The 20,627-nt window shown below is 43.0% G+C and overlaps 8 non-coding genes across 8 annotated transcripts; 4 read left to right on the plus strand and 4 right to left on the minus strand.

The window, feature by feature from the left end:
- The first annotated feature begins 10,011 nt into the window (after nt 1-10,011).
- Nucleotides 10,012-10,085, plus strand: TRNAI-AAU. Its single transcript has one exon. It is a non-coding gene; the product is annotated as a tRNA-Ile (tRNA).
- Nucleotides 10,086-12,656: 2,571 nt separating this feature from the next.
- Nucleotides 12,657-12,752, minus strand: TRNAI-UAU. Its single transcript has 2 exons — nt 12,715-12,752; nt 12,657-12,692 (listed from the first exon to the last, which is right to left on the minus strand). It is a non-coding gene; the product is annotated as a tRNA-Ile (tRNA).
- Nucleotides 12,753-13,968: 1,216 nt separating this feature from the next.
- On the plus strand, nt 13,969-14,050 carry TRNAS-UGA. Its single transcript has one exon. It is a non-coding gene; the product is annotated as a tRNA-Ser (tRNA).
- Nucleotides 14,051-14,286: 236 nt separating this feature from the next.
- Nucleotides 14,287-14,359, minus strand: TRNAK-CUU. The gene has a single exon. It is a non-coding gene; the product is annotated as a tRNA-Lys (tRNA).
- Nucleotides 14,360-16,271: 1,912 nt separating this feature from the next.
- TRNAK-CUU lies at nt 16,272-16,344 on the plus strand. The gene has a single exon. It is a non-coding gene; the product is annotated as a tRNA-Lys (tRNA).
- Nucleotides 16,345-16,605: 261 nt separating this feature from the next.
- Nucleotides 16,606-16,687, minus strand: TRNAS-UGA. Its single transcript has one exon. It is a non-coding gene; the product is annotated as a tRNA-Ser (tRNA).
- Nucleotides 16,688-18,138: 1,451 nt separating this feature from the next.
- On the plus strand, nt 18,139-18,234 carry TRNAI-UAU. The gene is made up of 2 exons: nt 18,139-18,176; nt 18,199-18,234. It is a non-coding gene; the product is annotated as a tRNA-Ile (tRNA).
- A 2,172-nt stretch (nt 18,235-20,406) lies between these two features.
- Nucleotides 20,407-20,480, minus strand: TRNAI-AAU. Its single transcript has one exon. It is a non-coding gene; the product is annotated as a tRNA-Ile (tRNA).
- Between the last annotated feature and the right edge of the window lie 147 nt (nt 20,481-20,627).

Consider the following 20,627-nt stretch of genomic DNA (forward strand, 5'->3'; position numbering starts at 1 on the left):
TGGACTGAATTACCTTATTGTTGAAAAAAACCATATTCATCAAAGTTGATCATTACCTAATCTTGTTGCTGTAAAATGTGCTCTTGGTTCCATTCACTTCACTTAGCACCAGTTCATGTAAGTCTCTCCAGGCCTCTCTGAAATCAGCCTGCTTATCATTTCTTATAGAACAATAATATTCCTTTACATTCATATATTATAGTTTATTCAGCCATTCTTTATCTGATGGGCATCCACTCAGTTTCTAGTTCTTTGCCACTACAAAAAGGGCTGCTACATTTTTTACACATTTGGATTTGTTTTCCTTTTTTATGATCTCTTTGGGGATACAGGCCCAGTAGAGACACTGCTGGATCAAAGGGCATGCACAGTTTAATAAGACCCTTTGGACAGAGCTCCAAATTGAACAGCTCCACCAACATCTCCCCTAATATTTGTCATCTTTTCCTGTCATCTTATCCAACCCAGGCATACTACAAATATATGTGATTTCTGTAGTAAAAGAGGGCATACATTTAGAGTAACAGCAATGAGGCAGACACATAAAGAACTCATGTGGCTGAGGCAAATCACACTTCCAGAACTATAGGAAATTCAAGTCTCATTTCTCTTGCTGGAGTACTCATAAGCTTTCAATTCATCTCAGCTGGACTCGAAGGGCTTGCTTCTCTCCTCCATCCAATTCTTGTTAACCAAGGCTAGATCTGGGGAGAGAAATATTTCCCATCAGTGTGTTCACATTGTAGTAATGGCAAACACAGAACAGCCAGAACAAAATAAGTTAAAATATATAATCCAGGATGGGTGATACATGTTGTATGCTTCATTGGTTTCTCACCTGACGTTTTGGCTTTTGCTTAAACAAGAGCAATCAGTTCTTTTTTCTACCCTCAGCCAGCAGACCTATAGGAAACAATGTTTCAACACCAATTAATTAAATAAACTCAAAATAAGATCTCCTGTATTCCTATCCATCAGTACTCTAAACTAGACAAAAGGGGGAAAATATTTAACTGCCATCTCCTCATTTCCTTCTATCCTCCCTAACTAGATGATCAAAGAAAGTGAAGATAACAGAGTGGAAGAGTGTTTCTATAGTAAGAAAATGTATGAATCAACAATCTTGCTCTGCTCCGAGCTTAATTCTAATGTTGAGGGCCAGCTCTGAAGAGTCAGAGAATTCAGGCCAGCCCAGGTTTTCCCTGTTGTTTGTTCTGGAGCCCAAGGCTGTGTAAATTTAGGAAAGTTGGCTCACCACTCAGTCTCTTGAGAATAGTATTATCCCTGAGATAACAGGGAAACTGAGAAACAGTTGTGGTTCCTGTTTCCCATGGGAAAAATACACAATGTTGCTTTTGCTAAAAACATATATAAATCCTTGCCCTCAGGTCAATAAAGGGAATTTGCTTTTCACCTCTCCCACCTGACCCGTGTCTTATTTTCAACTTGTCCTTCAGGCCTTCCCCCCAAGGTCTAAGAGCCAACTGGCTGCCTGGCTGCCTGGCTGGTAGACTGGCAGCAACACTCTAGCCAATCTCTTGATAGTTTGTTGACTATTAGAATGAAACAAGATATCCATAGGTCATTCAACAGTTTTAAAAAGAGAAGTTTTCTCAGCAATGACAAGAAAAGACACTGAACAAAGATTTCATAGAGGACGTCCCAAACTGATTCAGCTGAGTGAAGTTTCCCTGATTCTCATCTTCTTATTCTGATATACTTCTCATTTGAAATAGATTCCTATAGACTGGTAATCAGGAACCCTTCTATTGTTTGACCTTATAAAGAGGTTTCTTTCTAGAGACTTGTTTTATAGGTGTTTGTAACATGTTTATAATTTTTAAAAAATCGATCAAAAGCACTTATTGAGCATCTACAACATGGCAGAAATTGATAGGCACTGAAAATACAGATGCTCTCAAAGGAATTTGTCATCAGTCTGGAGAGACAGCATGTACAGGGATAACTAGGTAGATACAAAACACTTAAAAAGTGATATCAGGTAGGGTTGGAGTCTTAGAGGCTTTGGGGAGTAAAAGATGGATTAGGGAATGTCTTGTGTAGAAGGAAGAATTTGAGCCGAGTTCAGGCATTTTTAAAAGGCACAGATATGGAGGTAGTGCATTTCAGACATGAGGGACCACCAGTGCAAAGACAGGAATTCTGGATTGCAGTGCCATCTATGAGAAACACTCAAAAGGTCATCTCAGTTGAGGGGTAAATGTGTTTTAAAAGTCCAGAAAGGTACGCTCAGCTCAGATTGTTAAATGGTCAAGAAAGCAGTTCATATTTTATATCAGAAGTAAAAGTGAGTCTCTGGAATTAAGGAGGGAAGTAACAAGTTCAGACCTACAATTTAGGAAAATCCATTGTTACCTTAAGGGAGATATAGCTTCTAATGGGGAAAATTTTGAGGTACAGAGTCCAATTCCAAAGCTATTCCAACAGTCCATATGAAAATCAGGGTGGTGGCTATGTGGGTGAATTGCTTGTGTGTGTAGGAGAAATGCAAATAATTTGATATATGGAATGAATGAGAGTAAAAAATCAAGGGTGAGATTGAAAGTGACTATTTCAAAGAAACATGGGAATATGAGCTGATATATAGAGAGGTTAGAACACTATTACAAGGAATTATAAAGAAAAACAATTTCGAATGACTTAAGAAGTTTGATGTCCAACCCTGGATCACAGGGAGGCCCTGTGGTGAAATAAATGGCCAATTTCTTGACAGAAGAATGATAACCTCATTCATTTTTGGTTGGAGAATATAGGCATTTATTTCACTCATTTATGACTTTGTTATAAGGCTCCCTTCTCTTTATTCTCAATTTTGAAAACGAAGGAGTTGTATAAAAGGGAGGTTAGTGATGAATTATCAAAAGAAAAGAAATAAAATGTCAAAGGGAAGAAAAGCAAGTACAAAAGTAAAGTAGGAAATCTTTGCAGGTTGCATATTGAATTTATTACACACTAAAAAAAAAATGCAGCTACACATAATAGAGATTTAAACTTTCATACATAACTCTCTTTTTTCTGTTTTTATCTTGTATAATGAAAAGCTAATTTTATTTTGTAATTTTAATTTTTTTAATTGAAAGATTTTTAAAATTAGTGTTTAGTCAAGGAAATCTGTTGTTGCACAGTTTTAATAATTACTAGTGATGTATATTTCTGATATAAGGGGTTTAATATCAGAAGAAAAAAAAAAACCTTCATATTTTTCCATATTACTTGATGGGGAAATTCTACCATACTCTCAAATCTTCAAAAACCCAGCATAAATCTCAAAGTATCATTCCCAAAGATTTCTAATCACATACTGGGAAGGATCCCAGAAATAGCCTCTTTAAGCCATTCTGTCATGTTCCAGGCTTCTTACAACTCCACATAGGTTGGCTTTCCCCAATTTCCAGCTATATAACAGGTGGCTAATAATTGGATCAAACAGTCTAATTGACCTCAGTATTCTCTCTCTCTCCCTTTTCAAGATGGAGCCACTTTTTATTGATAACTTTTGTAATGATGGACAATTTGGATAGGTTTTACTATCTCTTCTTCTTCCTTTTTTAAATTGTATTAAAGCTTTTTATTTACAAAGCATACACATGGGTAATTTTTCAGCATTGACTCTTGCAAAATTTTCTGTTCGAAATTTTCCCCCTTCCTCTCTCCCTCCCTACATGGCAGGTAGTCTAATACATGTTAAATATGTTAAAAATATATGGCAAATCCAATATCTATATATAGATATTTATAGTTATCTTGCTGCACAAGAAAAATCAGGTAAAGAAGAAAAAAAAAACCTGAGAAAGAAAACAAAAAGCAAGCAAACAACAGAGAGTGAGAATGCTATGTTGTCGTCTACACTCAGTTCCCATGGGCCTCTCTCTGAGTGTAGATAGCTCTCTTCATCACTGAACAATTGGAACTAATTTGAATCATCTCATTGTTGAAGAGAGCCATGTCCATCAGAAATGATCATCGTATAGTCTTGTTGCCGTGTATAATAATCTCCTGGTTCTGCTCATTTCACTTGGCATCAGTTCATGTAAGTCTCTCCAGCCTCTCTGAAATCATCCTGATGGTTGTTTCTTATAGAACAATAATATTCCATAACATTCACATACCAAATTTATTCAGTCATTCTCCAGCTGATGGGCATCCACTGAGTTTCTAGTCCCTCACCACTACGAAAAGGGCTGCCAGAAACATTTTTGCACATGTGGGTCTCTTTCCCTCCTTTAAAATCGCTTTGGAATATAAACCCATCAGAAATACTGCTGTGACCTCAATTCTAGAAGAATAATTTATTCTATATATACAAATTTTCCCAGCCCAGGGATTCAGAACCTTGTTGTCATTGCTCACATCCCTTTTACCATACCTCCTGACCATTCCCTTATTCCCATTTCCCTTAAGTCACCCACCTCCACCTCCAATCCTCCATTCTAAAGCTATATACCATTTCTCTTCTACTCCTTGGAATGCTTGTTCCCATAATCAGCTTACATATTTCATCTTAAACCTTTCCCATTCTCATTCACTTCCACTTCTAGCAATCACTGAGACCTGGCTTGCTCCTGTTGACTTAGTGTTACCAGTCCTGAAAAAGATGGGGAATCTATCACTCATACAATCTTCCCATCCTGTTCCTTATAGTTCCCCACCCCACCCCACCTAACTCATCATGCTGGGAAAATTGGAATGCTTCTTGCTTCTCATGATAAGACGATATAAGGGACACCTTTCTAAATATATGCTGGTGTTCATGAGAATAAACCCACTAATTCAAATTAGTTTTAGAAATAAATTTAAGATAGGTCATTTAGTAGGTTAGAGTGAGCCAGAAAGGAGATATTGTTCTTTCTCTCCAGATTCTGGAAAATTTTCCATATTACTATTTACCATTTACCAAATAACCCACATAATTATGGGTTATTTAACTAGGGTTTCCCACACAGGAATCCCATATACACAGTTAAGTAATTTTGTCAAGAGGACAAAGCAAAGTAGCTTGAGATAGATATGAGCTGCCATAGACATTCAACAAAATTTGGATAAAATCAAAACACAAGGAATCTAAAACAAAGGCTTGGGATGGGCTGCCTGGTGGAATTCCTAGGTGTGGTAACACAAAAACAGGAATCTGAGGCCTAGAGGAATTAGAAATACTTGATAACCATCTCTGGCTGTACTAGAGTCAAGAGACATTGTGGGTGTGGGCAATCTTTAATCACATATCATTGGATTTAAACAATATAATAATAATTTTTCCTGAAAAGTATAATAAAACATTTTTCCAACAACAAAAGGAGTCAGGGTGAATGTGGGACTACGTTGGAGGTAACAGAGAAGATATAGACAGGGGACATTATGGATAAATCCTGGTGATACCTTGTGTAAAGTTAAATGCTTCTGTTATGGGATTAGATCATAACATGGGAGAGTACATGAATGGAGGGAGGGTAGCAGGGAGAGAGAGGCAGAGGGATGTACTGCTTCTCTTCCATATCTAAGCAGATACAGACTTTCATAGCCATTTTTCTTTATTTGGTAAGTGGGACCAGATTGTTTTCAGGCTCTTTTGCTTTCTTAGATCTTCTGGTTTCCTGACTGGCACCTGTCCTCCATTTTCAGTCATTATCAATTTCATTTTTCAATTATTTTTCTGAATATTAATTACTTTTTAGAAACTATTCAAAATTGAATTGCTCCCATGTGTGATTCTTATTTAATGATAAATGAGTGGCTGTATTGTTAAAAGAATATTGGGACATGTGTTTAGAAATTCACTGAATCCAACCTAGGTCCAGACAAGTTAAGTGATGCACCTAGGATTATATATCTAGTTAAGCATCTGATACAGGTTACTGGCTCTAACCACTGCTCCATGTGCCTGCTTGAAGAAAGGTTGGTGAAAGAAAGAAGTGGGAAGAGTGGATTTAATTATATACCCAATGATACCAATAAACATTTCATATGACATTTGGTCCTTATATGACGCAAAAATATGTCCAGGCAAAAATGATCCATGGAAATATTTGCAGTTTATACATCAATATTAATTGTTGAGGCTGACATAGATATAGATAAATTCTACAAAGAGCTAAGTAAAACAGAACCTACAGATTAAATCAACCACACACTCTGATATTTGATAATTTCAATGCAGTGTTAAGGATAAGAAGACTTTCTATGAGAAGGCATAGTTCAGGAAGAAGGAATGAGAACAGGAACAAATTCTTGTAAATTACTCAAAAGCCTCTAGCTTATACCACAAACTCTTCTTTAAAAAAGTGAATGCTACTAAATGCTGAATATTGCAGGCACTAAATAAATAAGAAATGAAAATAGTATATTTTAAGAGACAAGAAAGGACTTAGTGTTGGGAGTTATATTCCTTGATAGGCAGTTATTTGTGTACAAGCAATCTATTCACTTACTGAAGCTAAGATCAAAATTAATAAAAATTTTTTAAAATGAAGATGAGAAAAAATAGCTTACATAATCAGTGCAATCCATTATTTTGGATTTCAGATTATTACTTTGGTTGTATTGATTATGTTAGTGCAAAAGTTTTTGAATATCATATAATTAACATTATCTATTTTACTTTTTGGATCATCTCTATCCCTTGTGTCATTAAGTTTTTTTCTCTAACGATAGCAACCAGGAGTAGTTTAGGGGTATGTGTGTTTGTGTGTGTGTGTATGTGTGTGTTATAGTGAGCATATATTGGAACTTGTATATAACAAGAGACAATCTATTATGTAAGTACGAGTCACTCAGATGAACTAGCTTCTAGGGAAGGAAAAGACCAAAACTGACCTCATTTCTCACCTGACTGTGCTACTTTGGGACTTTTCTGATGGACTTTTCCATAATGGCCCAGAAGATCATTATGGGGATAACCCCATCATCCTATATAAATAATCTTATCAGCCTCAGTATTCTATTTTATCACTATTCTCTTCCTCTAGGATTAGGTGGGGCAATGAACTCCAAACCTCCAATTAAGGAAACAACTCAGTTCAGATATCTCATTTCTCACTTGGTTGCACTTCTTTGGGACTTCTCTGACTGACTTCTTTACCATGTCCCCATGTTGGATTCCTTTTCTCTCTGCTTTCCAGTTCCCTTTCTTTTTTGTATCTGCATTTCTAATATTTAGAACAGTGCCTTGGCACATAATGGATGATTAATCAATGTTTATTGGCTATCTATTAATTTGACTGCTTATCTACTGTCTTCTGATATTCATATTTTGATGTTTACCATTGTTGATGCTGATGCTCTGCCTGCCACCATTATTTGCTAAATGCACAATTTTTGCCACATAGTTCTACACTGGACCCATCTTCATAGGTGTATGCTACTAAGTATGGTTAATTCAACACCAGAGCATAGATTTTTTTTTTTTTAACTAAAGAAAAGCAACAGATGAAGATTTCAGGGGCAATGATAATGAAGCATGCTACCCATTTCCTAAAAGAGAGGACTGGACTCATAGTGCAGACTGAGATACATTTTTGGACAGAATTACTGTGGTGATTTCTTTTGTTTGATTGTATATTTGTTACAAGGATCTTGTTTTCCTTCTCTTTTCTCCCTTGATAGAAAACTAGAAGGGAGAGAAAATATATGGTTTTCTATTGAAAAAGAAAAAAAGAAACAAAAAGGAGGTATGTGAAGGCACAAGAGTCTATCTATTTTTCTTTTTTTTTTGGGGGGGGGGCTTCCTATCTTTTTTTTTTTTTGTCATAGAAAGCACAGTCTAATCCTTTCAGTATCTGCCCACAAAAGGCTTTTAACTCTTAGCAGGAGCTTCCTTGCCAAAGGTCTAAATTCATTCCTCTTCAGCTGTTTTTCCTGTCTCCTTCTCCACTTTGAATGCCACTTCCTGGATAGGGAAAGGTTTGAATACCTTGCAATCACACACCTTATCCTAGATTATTTTGGGGATTTCTTGTAGCTGTCACCAATGCTAGCCTACACCTAAGTCTCACTTCCTTACAAGCTCCCCACAAGTAGTCCTCAGTTCCCCAGTCTAAAGTTCAAAACCACTTCCATTCTCCCTTACAGCAGAAGACATTCTGACCTTTCCCATTTCCATAGCTCCAAGCATCACAGCTTCAGGATTCAGCTCCTACCAAGCTAACTGTCCCACTCCACAGTTTTGGTCTCAAACAACTGCCAACAAGCCAGAACCAATGTCTGCAAATACAGTTCCCGCTCCCGATTTAAAACCTATCAGCTGTCTCAAGATCCCTCGGTCTTCAAATCCCAACTTGTTTGTGAGAGGACAAGGGCCCAGAGTTGGAGCACTCTCCAGGTAGACTGTAAGCCTCTTGGGCAAAGAGGCTGCTTGTTGCCTGTAAGTTCTTGTTATTGTTGTTTCTTTCATTCTGGAAGAGCCCAAAGCATCAGTAAAGTGACTTGGAGATGAAGTGGATTCAAATGAGAGAGGACTATGCAAAGTCATCAGCTTTACTTTTTCTTCTGGAGCCATTTGGCTCCCATGACAAATTATGAATGAAGAAGAGTAGAGCTGGCTCTTGGTGCAATGTGAGATCTTGATTTTTTTTTTTTAATTAATAATAGCTTTTTATTTTTCAAAACACAGGGAAAGATAGTTTTCAACATTCACCCTTACAAAATTTTGTGTTCCAAATTTTTCTTCCCTCGCCTCTTTCCCTCTCCCCTACAGAGCAAGTAATTCAATATAAGTTAAACATGTGGAATTTTTCTAAATATATTTCAACATTTATTATGCTGTACAAGGAAAATTAGATGAAAAAGGGAAAAAAAGGGAAATAATAAAAAAAGAAAACCAACAGCAACAAGAACAAAAAACTGAAAATACTATGTTGTGATCCACATACAGTCCCCATAGTCTTCTCTCTGGAAGAGGATGGCACAAGTCTATTGGAATGGGCCTCAATCACTTCATTGCTGAAAAGAGCCACATCCATCTGAGCTGATCATCATGTAATCTTTTTGTTACTATGTACAATGTTCTCTTGGTTCTACCCTCTTTGCTTAGCATCAGTTCATGTCTTTCTAGGCCTTACTACAATTGGCATGCTGATCATTTCTTGTAGAATAATAATATCAATTATATTCACATACCATAATTTATTCAGCGATTCCCCAAGTGATGCACATCCACTCAGTTTTCAGTTCATTGCCACTACAAAAAAGGCTACTACAAACATTTTTTCCACGGGGGTCTTTTTTACTTTTTTGTTATGATCTCTTTGGGATACCAGATTCAGTGGAGACACTTCTGGATCAATGGGTATGCACAGTTTGATAGCTCTTTGGGCATAGTTCCAAATTACTCTCCAGAATGGTTAGATCATTTCACAACTCCACCAACAATGCATGAGTATCCCAGTTTTCCCACATCTCCTTCATTTATTATCTTAGTCTATCTGAGAGGTGTGAAGTGGTACCTCAGAGTTTAGACTTTAGCATTTATAACTAAAGTCTTTCCCAGGTATTATTTTGTGTAAGGCAACACCCATTCAGTGATTAAGGCTGGGCAAGAAATGAGGCAAAAGATGACCTCTTCTACTTAGTTGCACCTTCCCCTCTCCCAAAAAAAAGAAGGACCTTAGGGTTTCTGGCCTAATTGGCCAGAATGGAAACAATTGCTATTTCCATTCCCTCTGAGCCTTCAGAGCCCAAACAATGACCAAATGGTGCTTGGACTGGGACCTATTGTTGATCAATAGGTGAAAGTTGGAGTGGTTTGTGTTTAAGGCATAGTCCTTAATAAGAAAGAAATATAGCCCCTAAATCCAGATATCTTGCAAGTTTTACCAATCACAATTTACGTAGGGAAGGGGAAAAAGGGGAAGAGAAAAGGCAAGTACACAGGAGATGCAGGAAGAAGGGCAGATTTTGAGTCCAGTTATCCAATCTGAAAATGGCAAGAACTAAGTCCCAAGATACTCAATTTCTTGACAGTAATTATAAAGGCCTTAGGAAAAGTGACTCTCACGGGGCCGGTTAGCTCAGTTGGTTAGAGCGTGGTGCTAATAACGCCAAGGTCGCGGGTTCGATCCCCGTACGGGCCATATGGTTTCCTTTTGCTAGGCACTATCCACTCCGGGTCAAATAATCGCGGATTATTTCAAAATGAAAATCCAACTTTCCCACAGCATGATACCAAGGAATAACAATGAAAAGCATTGTCCTCCAGAGACTAACTACAGCTTGAGCCTTGGAGACACAAAATAGCTAACAGCGTTCTCCCAAGAACCTTCTGCTATGCATAAGAGCTCTGGTTCTAACTCCAGGAAGAGAAACTCCACCAGGCCCAGGTAGGAGCTAGTGCACTCCAGAAAAAAGCTACAAGCCGGGTGACTGAGGCCTCGGGAGGAAGAAGTGGCCTCAGGGAAGTGGAGGAGGAATTAGTCCCGTGCTACCCCCTGCTTAGCATCCCAGGAGCCAAAAACAGCACTTCTGATTGTGCTGTCTAATGAATCTCGAGATTCATTTGTTAAGTGAATTTTCTCCTGAGCTCTGTTATTACGTTTTATCTTTTTGAGGAATTTTGTCTTTGAGAACCCTGCAAACGGTGTGTGAGGGAAATAGCTGATGTCGGAGAGATTTCCAAGCCAGGATGGACCTCCGTCCTTAATGTATTTCTCTCACTCTAGGAGGGAATAATTTTAACTTTTAATCTCTCTGTCAGGCTTATTACCAAAACGCAAAATAAAAATACAGTGTTTCCTGTGTCCCCTGCAAGGACAAGATGTTTCTTGTCATCATTTAATGGCACCCGATGCTGCCAATTCAATCTATTCCTTTCTTTCTTTGGCTTTGCAAAGAGAACTTTCGAGCCCCTCTTCTCCCCCTTTCATTTAGCTTCTACTTCCGTTTGCCTTCTAGTTTCATTTATAACAACATCAGCAATCCACGCAGGTGAGCTTCGAGTCCTCCAGGACCTCGACAGTCTGCTGTTTGTCAGAGATCTCAATTTGGAGGATGTGCATTTCAGTCATTTTCCTTGATGGGATCAAAATGTTGTGCCTCCTTTGCCACCACTGTTTCTAATTATAGTATTTTCTCTCATTTTTATGACAACAATTAAGATGAGAAAAAATATATACACTCTTTTCATTGATTAACCAACAAGCCTGGTTGTTAGGGTGTGTTCCTTGACCACCCAGATCGTATTAAACCCCTTGAGAGCAGGGGCCATAAAATCAAAATCCTCTGGTTCTGCACTCTAATTCTGTACACATTCACTAAATGATGGATAAAGAGGATGATCACTGAGCCTCAGGGGATTTCGCTTCTCCACGGGTTTCACATGGAAAGGGAAAATATTCCCATGTAGGAATGCTAAAAAAAGGTTGGGATTGAAATGGTCAACACTTATAGTGCTTTCACCTCGAAAAAAGGGCCTTGGGGAGAAATGGGATGATGGAAGATGTTTCCCCTTCTATATAATGAGTAGCAAGCCCATTCCACTTTCCAGTAGTCCAATGCTTTTTTTCATTTTTCTTTCCTCTAGGGGACATACCCAATTCACTAGCTTAGCCCTTTGATTCCTGACTTCGATGACTTCTCCACGAGGACTGGGCTCTGTTCTCTCTCCACTTCGAATCTCTAAGGGCTCCTGACCTTTGCTTCTTTTTCTTGCTCTGAGGGAACGGTACCCAGGAAAATCGCAAACGGTGTCTGTTAGCTAATTCAGTAAAGAATTGTATCCGGGGGGGGGGGGGCGATCTAACTTCCTAAAAGCTCCCCCCTGTACCCTTGTTCCACACACCTAGATCAGCTTCTGCCATGCGTTATGGTCCCCAGTTCTCTCTTTGCCTAGGGGAGAGCTGGGGCAGGGAAGTTTGTGTCCCTCAAGAAATCAAACACGTGTCTGGCAAGCAGAATCCAAGGCCATGTAGGAGTACTCTCAACCTTTCCAGTAGGCAGAGTACTCTGATTAGTTTAGACATCATCATCCATCTCACTCCGGCGAACTTAGAGTTCCGTTACTTGTTCTTCTGGCTTCCCAGATTCCACCCTCTCGGTTTGGTCCTGCTGCTAAAACAATCTTTCAGAAATTTCCAAAACAATCTATGTCTGTAGAGAATCTTCAGTGGCTCCCTATTACCTAAACCTCTAGAATACGAATTCGTCAGTTTGGCTTTTCGATCACTGCCTGCACACTCTACTCCCGACCTACCTTTCCAGACCGACTTCATAAGCCTGTGCTTCAGACACTCCACCTTCCGGCCTATTTGCTGATCCCGTCTTCTGCCTCCGTGTCCGGAAAGGACCCGATCCTGCCCGTACTCCGACTTCCAGTAGTCGGGGACCTCTCTCTGGTTTTCATTTCTACGTGTTTTTGTTCTAGAACGTGAGTTCCCGTAGGGCAGTGGCGTTAGCGCAGCAGTCGGCGCGATCTCCGGGGCCCGGTGGTGGGCGCTTAATAAATGCCTGTCAAACCTTTGCTTCCTCCCCGCGGCCCCTGCACCCCGCACCCAAAAACCGCAAGCTCAGCCCCAGACAGTTCAGTTCCCGCACGCCCTGCAACACCGAGGCCGGCTCGGGCCACTCCCCGGCTCAGTGTAAGTAAGGGGAAAAAATCCCCTCCAAGCATCTAAGGCTCAGTTCGGGGCGCCCTTTGCAGAAAAAGGGACTGCTCCAGGTGAGGATCGAACTCACAACCTCGGCATTTCTCGCCCGATAGTACTGCTGTATAAGTACCGCGCGCTAACCGATTGCGCCACTGGAGCCACAAAAGCCTCCCTCCTCGAGCCCTTCACCAGCCAGACGCCTCACGAGCACCCGGCTCTTCCACACCGAATGTCGCTCCACACGCCGCCGCTCCTGACCTCAGAATCGGAGCCGCGACCCAAGAAGCGTCCACTCAATAGCTTCGCGGGACACAAGACCTACAAGGTCTTAGACCAAGGAGGGACCGGGAAACGGCCAGCCTCCCAGCTCCTCTCGGCCGCCCTACACCCACCACTGCCACGCCTTGCCCACCCGAGCAGAGGCAGATCGGGAACCGCCAAGGGAACCACTTCTCTGTCACCCAGGGGAAAGTCTCACTCCTCACAGAGCTTCCACACCCATTCCGTTCGCCTCCTCAGAGAGACCGACGCTGGCCCTCCACTCACTCACCTGACCAGCAGGTGTACCGAGCGCACGCGCGGCGAGGAAAGGGAGATAGAGGAAAGGTTTCTTCCCACCCTTTGCTTTGGAGAACGCGAACGGCCCTGAGGCCAGGAGGAATCACTTGACCACGAATCTTTCCCTGATATTGCATCTTCCTTCCTTCTTTCCTTCTTCACATTCTCTCTCTCTCTTCCTTCCTTCCTTCCTTCCTTCCTTCCTTCTTCCTTCCTTCCTTCCTTCCTTCCTTCCTTCCTTCCTTCCCTTCCTTCCTTCCTTCCTTCCTTCCTTCCTTCCTTCCTTCCTTCTTCCTCCCTCCCTCCCTCCCTCCCTCTCCCAATCGTGGAATTTCTAAGAAGTGTAGGACGGACGTCCTCCTCATCAACTCCCTCCTTCACCCGAGTCCGATGTCTTCCACCTGACTTTCAAGATCCAGTACATGGAAAGGAGCGCCTTCGAGATGGAGTAGCATCAGATCGTGGGTCGTTGTCCTTGGTCCTGGAAGAGGATCAAAATGACATCCCCACGTTGGAGTCGAGGTACAGTATCTGACCCGGTGGCTGATCAGAGCGATGGGAGCCGGGAAGGCTGCCCCACAGGTCGGCCCCACGGGTCCACAGCAACATCTGGAGCGCACCTGTCTTGCGCGAGTTCTCCGTGGAATAAACAATCTTTGAGGCAAACCAAGGAATGTTTGCCATTCGAACAAGGTGGCCAGCCGCGGAGTCGCTCTCTGTGAGGCAAAGAAAGTTTCGTACTTGGCAGTTGAACCAAAGGAAGTCGTGGTGTCTGACAACTTCTCCAGCCAGGTGGTGGTAGGTAGTTTTTCGGGAGGTAGTCGTGGCCGAGCGGTTAAGGCGATGGACTTGAAATCCATTGGGGTTTCCCCGCGCAGGTTCGAATCCTGCCGACTACGTTGGTGTCCTTTTAAAAAATGTTCACGAAAACTAGCAAACCAGAGGGCTTGATAGGGGCCAAGGTGCAGTTAGAGACAGAACACAGAGACAAAGCAGAGATCAGGAGTTGCCTTTTAAGTCCTTCTTGTTTTGGTCTTCCATTCGGATTTCCCCCATGTCTCATAGAGACGTTGGACATTTGAAAATAGTCCAGTGACTCATCCCAGAAGCAAGTCGAGAGGGAAAAAAAGACATGCGCCCAACGTGGGGCTCGAACCCACGACCCTGAGATTAAGAGTCTCATGCTCTACCGACTGAGCTAGCCGGGCGCTTGTAGTTTACGTTCTCCCCACCCGATACTTGAAGAAACCACTAGACATCAGGGCGCCGCGATCCACTCAGCTTGTGGAAGAAGCCAATCATCATTCGGATCCAACATTAAGACTCCGCCTCCACTAGCTTCCTACTTCTTCCAATCCTAAGCGAGATAGTCCGGGTCCTTCCTTGGTCTTTACGCAGGGCTCAGGCGAAAGAAATACGCAGGGAATTCTCCTGCCTTTGTGGCACTATGCACCAACTACTCGCTGGGGAGGAGGAGTACAAAGGGGAGAAGGAAAAGGGGAGGGAGGAGGGAAGAAGAGAAGGAAGGGATGGGGAGGAGAAGAGGAAACGAATAGGGAGGGGAAGGGGAAACGAATAGAGAGGGAAAGGGAGTCTATGGTCTCTTTAACCGTTGCTTTTCTCCCTTTGCTGCTGACACCACGCTCCCTATTTTTGCCACTTTCTTTCTGGAAGAGCTCGCTAATTTAGTTATTATCACTGGCCATTAGAACTGAATTTTAGGTACTTGCAATCATCTGCGACGCCTTGTTTCACTTTTTAAAACATTTTGCTTCATAAGAGTTCTTGTAACTTCACAAGAATGTTTCGTTCTATCAGTTTTAATGATCAAGAATACTCGAAGGACTCACTTTTCTTCTTTCTTTGCACTGTCTTACTTGTTTGTTTATTTACTGGGCAGCTTTTCCGTCATCTTCTCTACTGTGAAACCTCCAAGAGTTAATTAAAAAAAACCAATTCTCTTATTTTGAGAATAATTTGGTCACCAATTGGGAGGCTAGAAGACGAGGGAATGATAGGAAATAAAGGCAGTCATATAATAAATACCAAAGGATTTTCACCAATATTTTCCTTTTTGAAAATCAAAATATTTTTAGTTTTACATTTTTACCTTTTGCCAATTACAAATTCTTTCTCCTGATTTACATGAACTGATGCTGAGTGAAATGAGCAGGACCAGGAGATCATTATATACTTCAACAACAATACTATATGATGGTCAGTTCTAATGGACGTGGTCCTCTTCAACAATAAGTTGAACCAAATCAGTTCCAATAGAGCAGTATTGAACTGAAGCAGCTACACCCAGGGAAAGAACTCTGGGAGATGACTATGAACCACTACATAGAATTCCCAATCCCTCTATTTTTGTGCCTGCATTTTTGATTTCCTTCACAGCCTAATTGTACACTATTTCAAAGTCCGACTCTTTTTTGTACAGCAAAATAACCGTTTGGACATGTATACATATATCGTATTTAACTTATACTTTAACATATTTAACATGTATTGGTCAACCTGCCATCTGGGGAAGAGAATGGGGGGAAGGAGGGAAAAAGTTGGAACAAAAGGATTTGCAACTGTCAATGCTGAAAAATCACCTATGCATATATCTTGTAAATAAAAAGCTATTTTAAAAAAGAACACTCATATAAACAATACATTAATCATACCTTGTATCATGCTCAATCCCCCACCCCCCAAAAAAAAACCCAAAAAAAACAAAAAACCGAATTCTTTCTCCTTTGGTCACCGCTTCACCGCCCGCTGTATAGCTAACCCTTTACCCCAAAGACAATGAGTAAAAAGATCTGGAGATAGCTGTAGAAATTCGGTTCAGAGAGACCTTTCCTTTCTGTTTCCATGTATTACTGGAACTTCCCATGCTTGAGTCTGTCTTTGCGGTGGGTCCAGCATAAAGGTCTGGGAAAGATCGGGACTATCTTGCCTAGGATTGGAAGGAAGAGGTAGCTAGCGGAGGCGGAGAAATTCTCTTGATTTTTCTCAATGTGTTGGCTCCGAATAATGATTGGCTTCTTCCACCGGCAGAATGGATCGTAGCGCTGTGCGAGTCAATGTCTTCTTGAAGTATCACTTGAAGAGGATTTAGAAATGTACCGCGCCCGGCTAGCTCAGTCGGTAGAGCATGAGACTCTTAATCTCAGGGTCGTGGGTTCGAGCCCCACGTTGGGCGCATGTGTTTTTTTTTCCCCTCTCAACTTCCTTCTGGGATGAGTCATTGGACTATTTTCAAATGTCCAACGAATCTATGAAGCACGCGGGGAAATCCGAATGGGAGACAAAACAAGGAAAGACGGAAACGCAGAAACCTAGGCTCTTCTCTGTTCTGTCTGTCTCTCACTGCCTCTCTTCAAGCCCCCTAGTTTGCTCGCTGCAGAAGTCCCGTCCGGGACATGCTTGGTGAAATTTTTTTTTTTTCTTAAAACTACATCGCCGTAGTCGGCAGGATTCGAACCTACGCGAGGAAACCCCAATGGATTTCAAGTCCATCGCCTTAACCGCTCGGCCACGACTACCTCCCGAAAAACTACCTGCCACCACCTCGCCGGAGAAGTTGTCAGACACCACGACTTCCTTTGGCTCAACTGCCAAGTACGAAACTTTCTTTGCCTCACAGAGAGCGACTCCGCGGCTGGCCACCTTGTTCGAATGGCAAACATTCCTTGGTTTGCCTCAAAGATTGTTTATTCCACGGAGAACTCGCGCAAGACAGGTGCGCTCCAGATGTTGCTGTGGACCCGTGGGGCCGACCTGTGGGGCAGCCTTCCCGGCTCCCATCGCTCTGATCAGCCACCGGGTCAGATACTGTACCTCGACTCCAACGTGGGGATGTCAATTTGATCCTCTTTCAGGACCAAGGACAACCATCCATCCACCACAGTCTCGCTGACTCCATCCGGGCTGAAGCGCCGAGCGCTGTGTCCCCGCCTGGGTCGCTGTCGTGACCTGCAAGACGCCAGTGTTTGTTGAATACTTAGGGTGGGGTGAGAAAGCGGCAATATCAGGCTAACCGAGTACATCGAAAGGAGCGAGATGGAGGAGCACCAGATAGTGGAGGATCTTGAAAGTCAGGTGGAAGACATCGGACTCGGTGAAGGAGGGAGTTGATGAGGAGGACGTCCGTCCTCCACCTCTTAGAAATTCCACGATTGGGGTTGGGGGTGGAGAGAGGACAAGACAGGGGCGAACGGGGCGGGAACGGGGGGTGGAGGAGGAGGGTTTAAGCAAGCAAGGGACACTACGTAGGAAGGTAACCGGCCACAGGGCCCGGGATTTGGCAGTCAGCGGTTACCTGAGGAAGCGCAGGTGGAAACACACGGGGAGACCCGCGTCTTTGACGTCTGGGACGATTCGCTTTTAAATCTCATCTACTTGCTCTGTTTTCTGAAAGAAGGTTAAAAAAAGAAAAGAAAAGAAAAGAAAAGATGCAATATCAGGGAAAGATTCGTGGTCAAGTGATTCCTCCTGGCCTCTCAGGGCCGTTCGCGTTCTCCAAAGCAAAGGGTGGGAAGAAACCTTTCCTCTATCTCCCTTTCCTCGCCGCGCGTGCGCTCGGTACACCTGCTGGTCAGGTGAGTGAGTGGAGGGCCAGCGTCGGTCTCTCTGAGGAGGCGAACGGAATGGGTGTGGAAGCTCTGTGAGGAATGAGACTTTCCCCTGGGTGACAGAGAAGTGGTTCCCTTGGCGGTTCCCGATCTGCCTCTGCTCGGGTGGGCAAGGCGTGGCAGTGGTGCGGGTGTAGGCGGCCGAGAGGAGCTGGGAGGCTGGCCGTTTCCCGGTCCCTCTCCTTTGGTCTAAGACCTTGTAGGTCTTGTGTCCCGCGAAGCTATTGAGTGGACGCTTCTTGGGTCGCGGCTCCGATTCTGAGGTCTGGAGCGGCGGCGTGTGGAGCGACATTCGGTGTGGAAGAGCCGGGTGCTCGTGAGGCGTCTGGCTGGTGAAGGGGTCGAGGAGGGAGGCTTTTGTGGCTCCAGTGGCGCAATCGGTTAGCGCGCGGTACTTATACAGCAGTACTATCGGGCGAGAAATGCCGAGGTTGTGAGTTCGAGCCTCACCTGGAGCAGTCCCTTTTTCTGCAAAGGGCGCCCCGAACTGAGCCTTAGATGCTTGGAGGGTATTTTTTCCCCCTTACTTACACTGAGCCAGGGAGTGGCCCGAGCCGGCCTCGGTGTTGCAGGGCGCGCGGGAACTGAACTGTCTGGGGCTGAGCTTGCGGTTTTGGGTGCGGGGCGCAGGGGCCGCGGGGAGGAAGCAAAGGTTTGACAGGCATTTATTAAGCGCCCACCACCGGGCCCCGGAGATCGCGCCGACTGCTGCGCTAACGCCACTGCCCTACGGGAACTCACGTTCTAGAACAAAAACACGTAGAAATGAAAACCAGAGAGAGGTCCCCGACTACTGGAAGTCGGAGTACGGGCAGGATCGGGTCCTTTCCGGACACGGAGGCAGAAGACGGGATCAGCAAATAGGCCGGAAGGTGGAGTGTCTGAAGCACAGGCTTATGAAGTCGGTCTGGAAAGGTAGGTCGGGAGTAGAGTGTGCAGGCAGTGATCGAAAAGCCAAACTGACGAGTTCGTATTCTAGAGGTTTAAGTAATAGGGAGCCACTGAAGATTCTCTACAGACAAAGAGGCCTGGGCAAACATCCTGCTTCTGGAAGATTGTTTTAGCAACAGGCCTGATCGGAGAGAGCGGAACCTGGGAAGCCTGAAGAACAGGTTGCTACATTCGCCCGGGTGAGAGCAATAACAAAGCCTAAACTAACTGGCTTTTCCAAATCCTAAAACAAGTATGCTACGCCATCTCAGATGTAGAGATGGAGAGGTCCTCGGAGGTCACCGGGTCAAACCCCTAGTTTTACAGTGGAATAAAGTGAAGCTTCACCTCTCCAACATGTCTTTAGCCCTTTCTCTTTGTAAGAGGGTCTTTGTCGTCTTTCTTTATGTCCTCTATTTCCTTTCCTGAAATTTTGTATTTGCTTCAAGTTTTCTAAGTTCCTTCCCTCAAGGCGTTTACTAAGATTTAGGTGGTTAGGTTTCATTCCTAGGCTCAGTGACAAATCCTGTTCCATTCTACTCAGTTGGCTGAATGACAGCGCAAATGGGGACTGGAAATGGAATTTGGGAGATCATTTTTCAGAGTTGTTAGTTAACTAATGAAGGAAATCTATGTTTTTTTAAATTTTAATTGTTGTCAAAACAAAGAGAAAATACTAGAATTAAAAACAGTGATGGGTTGGCAAAGTAGGCACAACATTTTGACCACATCGGGAAAATTGACTGAAATGCACATCCTCCAAATGTGAGATCTCTGGAAGCAACAAACAGACTGTCGAGGTTTTGAAGGACTCGAAGCATACCTATCAGTATATCTGATCAGTATATACTGATCTTGTCATAAATGAAACTATTAGGCAAAAGGAAGTTGAAGCTAAATGAAAGGTGGGGGAGAAGGGAAGAGACTTCAAAGGTTCTCGTTACAGCGCCAAAAAACAAACAAACAACAAAACCAACAAAACAACAAAAAAAGAAAAGAATGGGTTGAATTGCCTACATCAGATGCCCATAGATGATGACAAGAAACATTTCATTCTTGCATTCTGGTGCAAAGAACAGAAAAACACTGTCTACTTTTATTTTGAGTTTTGATTCACCAGTTAAATTATTCCCTCCTAGAATGAGAGAAATACATTAAGGACAGAGGTCCATCTTGCCTTGGAAATCTCTCCGACATCAGTCATTTCCCTCACACACCATTTGCAAGGTTCTCAAAGACGAAATTCCTCAAAAAGATAAAACATGGTAACAGAGCTCAGGAGAAAATCCACTTAACAAATGAATCTCGAGATTCATCAGACAGCACAAAGTGCTATTTTTGGCTCCCGGGATGCTAAGCAGGGGGTAGCACGGGCCTAATTCCTCCTCCACTTCCCTGAGGCCACTTGTCTTCCTCCGGAGGCCTCAGTCACCCGGGCTTGTAGCTTTTTTCTGGAGTGCACTAGCTCCTTCCTGGGCCTTGTGGAATTTGCACTCTCTGGTGTTAGAACCAGAGCTCTTCTGTATAGCAGAAGGTTCTTGGGAGAACGCCGTTAGCTATTTTGTGTCTCCAAGGCTCAAGCTGTAGTTAGCGTCTGGAGGACAGTGCTTTTCATTGTTATTCCTTGGTGTCATGCTGTGGGAAAGTTGGATTTTCATTTTGAAATAATGCGCGATTATTGACCCCTGAGCAAAATGGTGTGGCCCGTACGGGGATCGAACCCGCGACCTTGGCGTTATTAGCACCACGCTCTAACCAACTGAGCTAACCGGCCCCACGAGAGCGGTTTTTCCTAAGCCCTTATAATTACTATCAAGAAATTCAGAGTCTCCTGCGACTTAGTTCTTGCCATTCCTGATAAAGTCGATTGGATAAGGGGGAACTAAGTAAAAGGTGATCTTTTGCTTCATTTCTTGCCCAG

The sequence above is a fragment of the Sarcophilus harrisii genome, chromosome 4, assembly GCF_902635505.1.
Source record: "Sarcophilus harrisii chromosome 4, mSarHar1.11, whole genome shotgun sequence".
Classification (NCBI taxonomy): Eukaryota; Metazoa; Chordata; class Mammalia; order Dasyuromorphia; family Dasyuridae; genus Sarcophilus; species Sarcophilus harrisii.